Source organism: Lissotriton helveticus, chromosome 11 (assembly GCF_964261635.1).
Source record: "Lissotriton helveticus chromosome 11, aLisHel1.1, whole genome shotgun sequence".
NCBI classification, from domain to species: domain Eukaryota; kingdom Metazoa; phylum Chordata; class Amphibia; order Caudata; family Salamandridae; genus Lissotriton; species Lissotriton helveticus.
Genome location: NC_136072.1, coordinates 691,318,934 through 691,329,650, shown reverse-complemented (window position 1 = coordinate 691,329,650; position 10,717 = coordinate 691,318,934).

Genomic DNA, 10,717 nt, shown 5'->3' with positions numbered 1-10,717 from the left:
CACAGCTAATAAGTATTTGCTCACACCAAATACAATTACTTGTGCTGTGTCAGACCTTAAAATTCTTTCTGCCACTTTACATGACGTATGCCAAGATTTAGACAAAAACAGTTTGATCCATGTTTTCCTGGGCTTGGCATATGCAAAACAAAAGAATAAAATATGCAAGTCATTTTCTGCAGTATTATCTGGGCATAAGGAACATATACCGTAGTCCTCAATTCCTAGTTTATTAGTAGCCCAGCTTGATATGACTACATTGGTATTCAGTATCCCATATCTGAATTTCATATAAAATATTTTGGCCAATGGGCGAATCTCATCCAGAAATTGCTCGAAATTTGGGGTATCCTTGAACGAATGAAATCTGGTTGTTAATACCCCACTCGTTATATCGTGCAATACACTACTAGTAATATAGGTCCAAAAGATTGTTTTTAACAGTTTCTTGGAGGATAAAGATAATGAAGTTGGATCATCCCAAAACTGGGCTAGGCCAATCTTTCTCAGCCATGTACAAACATGCTTGAGCCATAGAAGGCTAGTGTTGGGGTCCAAATCCATGAATTCTTCCAAGCCAGCCTTGTAGTGCAACAATTTCGGGGTAGACCATATTCTTACCCAATATGTAAGTGGTCTTAGAATCGCATAATGGTCTGTCCGTTTAACATTCAGATGTAATAAGATTGGCACTAATGGTGTACGTACAGGAAGGTTTAAAAGAATCCTATAAAATGTTTTTTCCCCCAGCTCAAAAGACTTTTTACAGTAGGGGTCCCATATTTCGGCTCCATAGAGTGCAGCCGATTGTGCTTTGTATTTAAATACCTCCAATGCTGGAGATACCGCTTTGGAAAGGCTACTCCTGTATTTTTTCATAATTGGCAATGAGTTTTGGCTCAAAGCTATCTTGCTTTTTTCTATTTGAGACTTCCAGGAAAATTTCATATCCAAGGTTATACATAGATAGCTAAAACTCTGCACAACCTCCAGCTTTTGTCCATTCAACTCTAAATTTTCTCTGAATGTTTTGTGCTGATTTATGCCATGTATTTAGTTTTGCTGATGTTAATTTCAAGGCCTTTGGTTGTGCAATATCTGTAGAAAGCATCAACTAAACATTGCAGCCCCATTGGTGTTTGTGATAAAAGTATGGTATCATCAGCAAATGAAAGTGATGGCACCCTCTCTCCCCCAATTTAGGCGCATCCTTCTCATACCTATTTAAAAAGTTTGGGATGTCATTTACATACAATGAGAATGGTGTTGGTGCCAGCACACAACCTAGGCGAACTCCCCTTTTTATGGGGATTGCTTTGGTTAGTTCAACCCTCATCCCCCATCTCACTTTTGCATAATTATCGTCATGTAGTCTTATATTTTGCTCAAGTAAGTTTGCGGGGACACCCTGATGCCTTAGAGATTCCCATAACAGTGCTCGAGGGATGAGGTCGAACGCCGCCTTCAAGTCTACAAAGGCGACGTAAAGATGGACTTTTCTTAGGTTGACATACTTCCAACACAAGCAAGTGTACCTAAAGACCTGGTCCGTTGTACTAAGTTTTGATCTGAACCCAGCCTGAAATTTCAATAAAATGCTATTTTCCTCTGTCCAAATATTTAATCGATTTAAAATGTGCCCTGCAAAAAGTTTTTGTAAAATATCTATTTTACTGATTGGGTGGTAGTTCACTGGATCATAACGATTTTAAATATTTTGATAATTTCTGCCCCTTTCCAGGTTCCCAGTATTGCAGCGCCTGACACTATGGCGTTGCATAATTTAATAATGTATCATCCCCAAATACTGATGTCATGCTTGAACAGGTCGCCGGGAATTTTATCTGGTCCAGGGGCTTTTCCTGGTTTAATTGCACTAATCGCTAGTTTAGTTTCCTCTAAGCTAAAAACTATGATGGCATCCTTTTCTCTTTAATACCGTATCATCTGTAGGTGGAGGTACCCTGCTTTCAGGTGTAGCGTATAACTTTGAGAAGTGTTCAACCCAAGTCGCAGGGTCAAGGTATATATTTTTAGTTCCTTTCCCTGTTTTGTTGTCTTTAGCTACGAGTCTCCAAAATTCTAGCTGGTCCTTATTTTTTGCCTCATTTAGTAGTTCGGACCAGATATCATCATCGAATGCTTTTTTTGCTTTATCAAGTATTGATTTATACTTTAGCCTATACTCCCTTATTTTAATCGCATTACCTTTTTTAAATTTCCATAAGTAGTTTAGTCTTAGCATTACGGCATCCCTTGTCATACGCATACAGCTTTTAGTCACTATTGGGGCCAAGCCTGCTACCAAATCTCCATGCAGTTCCAAAGAATATTCGTTTTGTATAGGTAGATCTACATTTGTTTCAAGTATGTCTGCAAAGATATTACAAATATTAACCATTACATCGTTGTTCCCTAAAACCTGGGCCCATTTCAGGGCTCAACGATTGTTGCTTACTATGAGATCTTCGGAGGTGGTATTAAATTCCTCCATGTTCTGCATTAAGTGGGAGATTAAATGATTGGAAAATGTTAGTTGGAGCGGTCGATGGTTGCTTTCTATTCTCGGGTCTACTTTTAGATCAGTTACGTAAGGCCAAACTTCCAGTGAAACCAGTGTGTAATCTATCTTGCTCTGGCTATTACTCCTACTATATGTGTATGCTTTCGACCTATCTGATGGTAGCCGTCCATTACACGCTCTTAAACCGTGCCCAGCTACTAATTTCATTATTTGTGCTGCTGCCACGGTACATGGCACCATACTTGTGCTTTCTAGCTCACGGATATTGTAAGCCATGTCTTCATCGAAAAATATATTTTGGAGCCCTATCACGGGTTCAAAATTACAATTTAGGTCTCCACCCAAAATTATACTTGATTTTTCAATTGTCGCTTACTCTTTAGCAACTTGGCTAGGCCTGCTATAGATGTTAATTAAAAATTTCCTAGTTTACACAAAGGAAAGTTTCAATTCTATGAAGGACGCGGAGGCGAGGATTATGCTCTTCATTCTTCACACTTTATTGACAGCAGATTCAAAGAAAACATAAACAATACACTGCAAAACTACAACTCCCATGAACACCTGGAGTAACCATGGTGATCAACAGTCCAATGAAGGCACATTCTAACAGTCCACATATTCCAAACAGCAGCATAGTCCTTCCTCTTTCTTCACTGCTGCTTCGTCAGTTAAGTCACTCATGCCTTCTTCCTCACTTCAGGGGGTTGACTTAGGGCTTTCTGACGTATAGTGGCTTGTGCTGTTTGTATTTGCTGTGTTTGGGTTCGCCCTGTCAGCGCTGTCTCTCGTGCAACTTTTGGTCAGTTTCTAATCGAGCTGCAGACTTTTGGCCCGAGCGCGTCAATTTCTTGATCCAGCGCGGGTGCGATAGGTGGCACTGTTTCGCACCTTTAACGTGCTTCTACGACCCGCGGAGCTGCTCGCAGCGCTACGGCGGATCGTGTACACTCGGGGAAGGTGAGCGGTTAGCACTCGTGCCTACCTTCACCCCCAGACCTCGCCTGACACCGCTTTGCAGTTGATTTGATGGGCTTAGCCCACTGAGTACACGCAGCCAAGCATACCTGACACCGTGCTTTTTTCTGTTTAGCAGTGCACGCGAGGGGGCTGCCCAGCTTATTTCATGGGCGTATTTCTAATATATTGTGCTCCTGCCCTCCATCATGACTATGCGCCCTCTCATTCCTCTGAGGAGGACAAGGCCCCCCCACAGCGCCTTCCTGCAGGGGTGGATAGGCTTCTTTCAAAAGCCATTGCACAGGCTCTGGCCCCCCTGTAGGACAGCGTTGATAGGTTGTCTGCCCATGTGGACAGCGTTGATAGGTTGCCTGCCCATGTCTTCAAAGGCACGGGGATCTTGGGGGACGGGGGGGCTGGGCCGAGTGGGGTGACCTCTGCGCGCCCATGGAAAGGCCAAGCGCGTTATGCTGGGCACCATGAGGGCTTCACGCGACTAACGGAGGTCTTTCTCAAGAGTGTGCAAATGCTTAAAGATCCACCCTACCGGGAGGAAGAGACACCTGAGTTTACCAGCGACGAGTTCCCCACAGATTTCGACCCAGACGAGGGGTTCCCTGATATGGGGGAGGGCGAATGTGAAGAGGATGAGGGCTCCTCAGAAGAGATGCAGGAGTCGGGATGCTTTTGGCACCCACAATCTTCCTATTCTGAAGCCGGGACTCTGAGGGCCCTTCTTCTGACATGTTTGACCCTACGGGGATTTTTAGGCCCCGCTCTATAGAGTGGGTCCCATACAAGAAAGTGGCGGAGTACGTTGGTAATAAGATTAGACAGCCACTCTCTCAGGAGGTGAGGGCCCGCCTTAGGTCAGAGTGCCCTCGTCCTTCGTTGCCCAATAAGGTCATGGCGGCGCTAGAGATCGACCCAAAGCTGTGCACCTTTTTTAGTAAATATGTGAAGGACCCTAAGAAGGGGATTGCTAGGTCATGGAGGGCCTGTCAAGATAAGTTACTGGATGTGGTCGGGCCATTAACTAAGATCATAGAGCTGGCAGAGCTCCGGAGTGTCAGGTCAACCACTCCCCACGGACGATGTGGCTGGATGGGCGCAGAGAGCGATGTGCCTTTTGGGCAAAGCTAACTGCGCCCTTTATGCGGAGCGTCATTGGTCACTTCTTCTCAAGATAGACCCTAAGTTAGGGGAGCTCTCTACATCAAGAGCTGGGGAGGTTCATGGCAACTTTCTCAGCGCTGGACAAGGCGCAGGTGTTGATGAAGTACATTTTTCCCGGCAAGGTTTTTGGAGGGGCTGGAAGAGGCAAAGGTCGCTCTTCCGGCGGCCTGTTGCACCAAGGTCCCAACAGAGCCCAGGCAAAAAGAAATAACGGCTGGCAGGATGGCCGGCAAGGAACTTTCTATCTCTCCCATGGTGGCAAGGGCACGAACAACCGGGGCCGAGGAGGGGCCTACAATGCTGGTGTATTTGGTGGTAAGTCCCACTCAGCTTTCTCCTCATCGTCTAGGGGGGCAATTAAGCAGGTTTTACCACAAATGGGCTGAAATTACCTCAGATCCTTGGGTTCTGGAGACGGTAAGGGGTTTCACATAGAGTTTTACGGGACCCCGATTCAGACAGTCAGACCTTACCCCTTAGTTTTCTCCGTGCAGGAAGAATCCCTGATAGATCAGGAGTTCCAGGATCTTCTCGACAAAGGGGCGGTGGAGCACTCAGAGCTGCATCCCAGGGGGTTCATCAGCAATCTGTTCTTGGTGGAGAAGAAGGAAAAAGGGTTCTGTCCAGTCATTGATCTCAGATCTTTCAACGAGTGGCTAGTGTACCGCCACTTCAAAATGGAGGGGATTCACCTCCTGCGAGACCTTCTTCTGCAGAACGATTGGTTGGTGCGTCTGGATCTCAAGTACGCTTACCTTTCGGTCTCCATCTACCCCCCTCACTGCAGGTTTCTCCAGTTCGAGTGGAGGGGGCAGATTTTCAAATTCCGGTCACTGCCGTTCGGTCTTTCGTCAGCACCGTGGTGCTTTACCAAGCTCCTCAAGCCGGTATTGGAGCACTTGCGCAACATGGGCATACGATTGATAATCTACTTAGACGACATCTTGCTGATGAATCAGTCTCGGGAGCATCTGGTATTTCATCTGGCTACCACCATCTCTCTTCTATAGGGTTTAGGGTTCACCATCAACCGGGAGAAGTCGGAGTTGATTCCTCAGCAGAGCATGATTTTCCTGGTATTCAGGATAGACACAATCTCAGCAACCTTGAAGCTTCCGGTTCAGAAGATCTCCAAGATCAAGAAGGAGCTCCGGCAGGATATCCTTGCGACAGCTGTCCAGGATTGTTGGCTTGTTATCATCGTCGATGCAAGCCATCTTTCCGGGGCCGTTGCATTACAGGGCGTTGCAGAGACTGAAAGCATTGCATCTACGTAGAGGGCTCACCTATTCCGAATTGGTGACTTTGACACAGGGGGCCAGGATGGAGCTTCAGTGGTGGATCAATCACATGAAGGATTTGAACGGCCGGGCGATCTTTGGGTCGCAGCTGGACCTAGTGATCAAGTCGGATGCCAGCCGCATAGGCTGGGGTGCCAGGTGTGGGCCGAACTCAAAGGGAGGAAGATGGACGGAGGAGGAGCTGTCCCTCCATATTAACTGTCTGGAGTTGCTGGCGGGTTCCTTCGTCATTCGGTCCCTGACGAGGGACAGGGTAGCCTATTGTGTGCTCCTGCGGATGGACAACACAACCGCGGTTCTGTACATCAACCACCTGGGGGGGTACCCGCTCCAGGGCCCTAGCGGAACTGGCCAAAGACATCTGGCACTGTTGCCTCCATCGCCAGATATCGGTGACGGCGGAGTATCTCCCGGGTCACAGAACTCGGTGGTGGATTGGAATTCCGGACACTTCAAGGACTCCGGCAACTGGAGATTCGATCCAGCGGTTTTCCAAGCGCTGAGTGCGCTTTGGGGGGAGTGTCAAGTGGATTTGTTTGCATCCAGATGGAATGCTTAGTTACCCCGCTATTTAAGTTGGACACCGGATCCAGGGGCGGAGGCGGTAGATGCCTTCCTTCAGGACTGGTTTCTTATTCTGGCATACGCCTTTCCCCCCTTCCTCTTCATTCAGAGGGTGGCGGCACAGGTTTGACGCCAGAAAGCCTTGATCATCTTGATCACCCCGATCTGGAGGTCTCAGTCGTGGTTCTCCTCTCTCTTGGAATTGTCTTGGGACACCCCAGTTTGTCTTCCATCCTACGAGCGGATTCTGGTAGATCCCTTGGGCCAACCTCACCCTTTAATTCTCCAGGACTATCGTTGCCTCATGGCGTGGAGAATTTCAGGTGATGCTGGCAGGACATCAGACTTTCGCAAGAGGCTGTGTTCCTTATCCAGCAAGCCTGGGCCCCAGGTACCATTAAGAGGTACAGGTCGGCCTGGAGGAGATGGGTGCGTTGGTGTGTGGGGGACACCTGGAACCCGTGGGCGCCGGAGTTACAGATATAGTAAATTTTCTAGCGCAACTTTTTCACGAGGGTCTGTCTTATTATACCATCCATTCTTTCAGGTCAGCCATTTCGGCTGCTCACGCGCCGGTTTATAATTGTCCTGTGGGGGAACATCCCTGGGTGTGTAGGTTACTCAAGGGCACCAGGATATTTTGTCCTCCGGAACCTCGTTATGCTGGTCTGTGGGATGTCAATTTGGTTCTCCACCTGCTGTCTTCTTGGCAGGACAACCAGTATTTGTCTAGGAAAGAGATTTCAGCAAAGTTGGCCATGCTTCTCTGTCTCGTCTCCTGTAAGAGATCGTCGGACGTGAGGGCTCTTGGCATTTCGGCTGAGGTCTTCACCCAGGAAGGAGTTACTTTCACTGTTTTGCGGAGGACGAAAATGAGTATCAGGTCGGTATCATATCTAGCTTTTCCTAAGTCTCCAAAATTGTGTGTGGTCCGATGCCTCAAGGCCTATGAGGACATGGCTTTGGAGGTGCGGCCTCCGGGAGAACGGCAACTTCTGATTGCCCTTAAGAAGCCATTCAAGGCGGTGTCATCTGTTACCATTGCTAGGTGGGTTAGATGGATTATGACAGAGGCCGGCATCGACACTAGCGAGTTTGGGGCTTATTCTGCCAAAGGGGCTATGGCTTCCAAAGCTGTCCCGGTTGGGGGCAGATTGGAAGATATCATGAACGTGGTGGATTGGTCTTCCGATTCCACTTTTAAAAAGTTTTATTTTAAGCCAATCCATGGGGCCGCTTCTTTGGTGGTAAGTAAGCTTTGAACATGCATAATCCTCGCCTCCTGTCAAAGAATGAAAACTGTCCTAGTTTACACTAAGGAAAGTTTCAATTCTATTAAGGACGCGGAGGCGAGGATTATTATATAAAGTGTGAAGAAATAAGTGCATAATCCTCGCCTCCGGTCCTGCCATAGAAATAGGTATATTATCTTTCCTTCTTTGGTTGTTATTTTTATACCAACTATATCGTGTGATATTATACTCAGTTGGGATATTTTTATATCAAGGGCTACTTTTGTCCATATTACCAGGCCCCCTGATGGCCTACCTCTAATAGATGGAATCGCTTCTGCACTAAAAGTTTTGTAACCAACTCTATACGGCGTCTCTAATGCCCAGGTTTCCTGTAAAAGACAAATGTCACTCTGCTCAATATACTCATGCCAGTTAGTATCTCTACTGTTCCTGCTCAGCCCTGCCACGTTCCATGAAGTGAACCTTAAGTTCAAAGATTTGGCAGTTGTGTTTGTTGATCTAGGTTCTATTACCAAATTATGATCACTATTACCACTAATATTACATCTTGTATTTTCGTCCATGAGCTCATGCACAAGAGTAATGTTATCCTCCCCCTCCCCCCTTGTTCTCTATGCTGCTCCAAATCTCCTGTGTACAAACACTCTAGCTGTAGCTCATTCAATTGAGACGCTGTGCCCTCTGTGTTTGAGACAGTAGCGTTATGGTCAGTTATGTCTATTTGGTTATTTCTATAGCACTTACCCCACACAATACTGTTATTTGTTGTCAATCAACAGCTACCATGGGTGAAAGTTCTTGGAACCTATTCCAAGTTGCTAGAGGGGCAGCAATGGCTTGTTGGACTTTCCCAAGCGATGGTCTATAAAAGTAGCCTAGGGGTAGGGCCTGGATATTAGTTCTCTGGAGAGGCATTTCTTCCTGGGTTCTTAGCAGGTTGCGGACCATGAATGGGCTCCTGAAGTTTATAACTATGCAATCCCCTTGTATGTTCTTTGGTGATTCGCCTACCCACCCCACCCCACCCTGCGCACCATTAATATCTCATGCATTTTATGTGGGTTACATTTTTTGAACCTGGTTAGCCAATCAACAGTTTTTTGTAGTTGTCTTAGAAGTCTGTGCGTCCAGTTTGGGACTGGCTCAGGTCCTTCTTGGAAGAGCGAGTCAAGCAGATTTGGCTCCCCCCTTTCTCCTCTTTGCCTCAGCTGGTCACCACAGGAGTGCCTCAGGGCTCTTCCCTTAGCCCGCTCCTCTTTAACATTTATGTTATGCCGCTTTTACATCTGGCAGAGGAGCTTGGGGCTAAGGTGATGGCCTATCCTGACGACACGCAGCTGCTGTTCACCTGGGACAAGACCGCCAGCTCAGTTGTTGCAGCCCAACAGTGCCTAGTTTCCATCTTTAAATGGCTAGCTGAAGCTCAGCTTAAATGTAATGAACAAAAATCTGAAATCTTACTGTTTGGCAGCTTTCCCACCGACTTCCGTGAACAGCTGTGGTCCCCTGACTCCCCGCTCCCCTCGGCGACAGGACAGCCTGCTAAAAACCTGGGAGTCTGGTTTGACGAGAGTCTCTCCTTTTCCTCCCACATTAAGAAACTGGCAGGCTGTTGCTTTGGCCTCCTCAAGACTCTGCGCACATTCTTCCCGCTTCTTCCCCAAGCGGCTAGAGAAACTGTCACCTGTGCCCTGATCCTTTCCCGTTTGGATTATGCCAATGCTCTCTTTGTCGGGTCTCCTGGCTACCTGCTTAAAAAACTTCAAGTAGTCCAGAATACGACCGCCAGATTGTTATTGGGCCATTCTGCCAGGACTAGTGTGACCTTTCAACTCTGATCTCTTCATTGGCTTCCTGTTGCAGATAGAGTCAGATTTAAATCTTTAGTTCTGGCCCATCGTGCCCTTCATGGCCTTGGCCCCCTCTATCTACAGAAGCGTTTCTCCTTTTACCTCCCGGCTCGTGCCCTTCGCTCCGCCACTCAATGTTTTGCCCGGGTTCCTCGCTTCAGACTTCAGAGGATGGGAGGCAGCTCCCTTGCCGTGAAGGCCAGCATAGCCTGGAATGCCCTTCCCCTCTTCCTACATTCAATTCAGAACCCTGCCATTTTTACAAAGAAACTCAAGACACATCTCTTTGTTTGTTAATTTCTTCTGTTTCCTTCGAGCTCCGTGCCGGGACACTCATGAGTATCCATGCGCGTTACAAGTGGAAATAACATAACATAACATAACATAACAAGTACCAGAACAGACTGTGTCCTGTCTCTCCAACCTGGATTCCACTGACAGCTACCTGGTTTATCGAAACTGAAAACCCAAAGGAAGAGAAACAGCCTTGAATCTTAACATTTTGCAATAGCATATTCGATTCTGAGATAAGTGAAAAGGGGGAGGGTTGGTATTTTAACCTTTCATTTTGCCTAATGATAGCAAAAAGTAACTCAGCAGTTAATTCTGTCCAACTAACTTAGGTTTGTTCTATGGTAATCCAATGATGGATTCAGTGCTTTCCCAGTTCTCAGTGAGAATCCACGTAAAGAAATAAAAACTATCAATGTTATGTTTGATGTCAAACTTTGACTCAAAACTCTGAACATGGAAAGAACATGACCTTAAATTAGCCAAGCCTGCAAATCCTCAGATAAGGATTCTTAAAAGTCAGAGCATCTAATTCTGCTAGCTAAACTGATAGCTGCCAAGAATGCAACTTTCCTCAGAATCCCATTGTGGGTTTCCTCCGCTGATTCAAAAGGTGCAGACTGTAACCCCAGATCCATAAATGCTAATCCCGGTTAGCCAAGGGCAATTTATATTTAAGATTTTTGGTAAGGAACCTTTACAGATATTTAGCAGCTGAAAAATTCCCCTTCAGCCAGAGACTATCATGGATCTCGGCTCACTGGCAATAAAGAGATGAGAGGACAAAATCTCTCA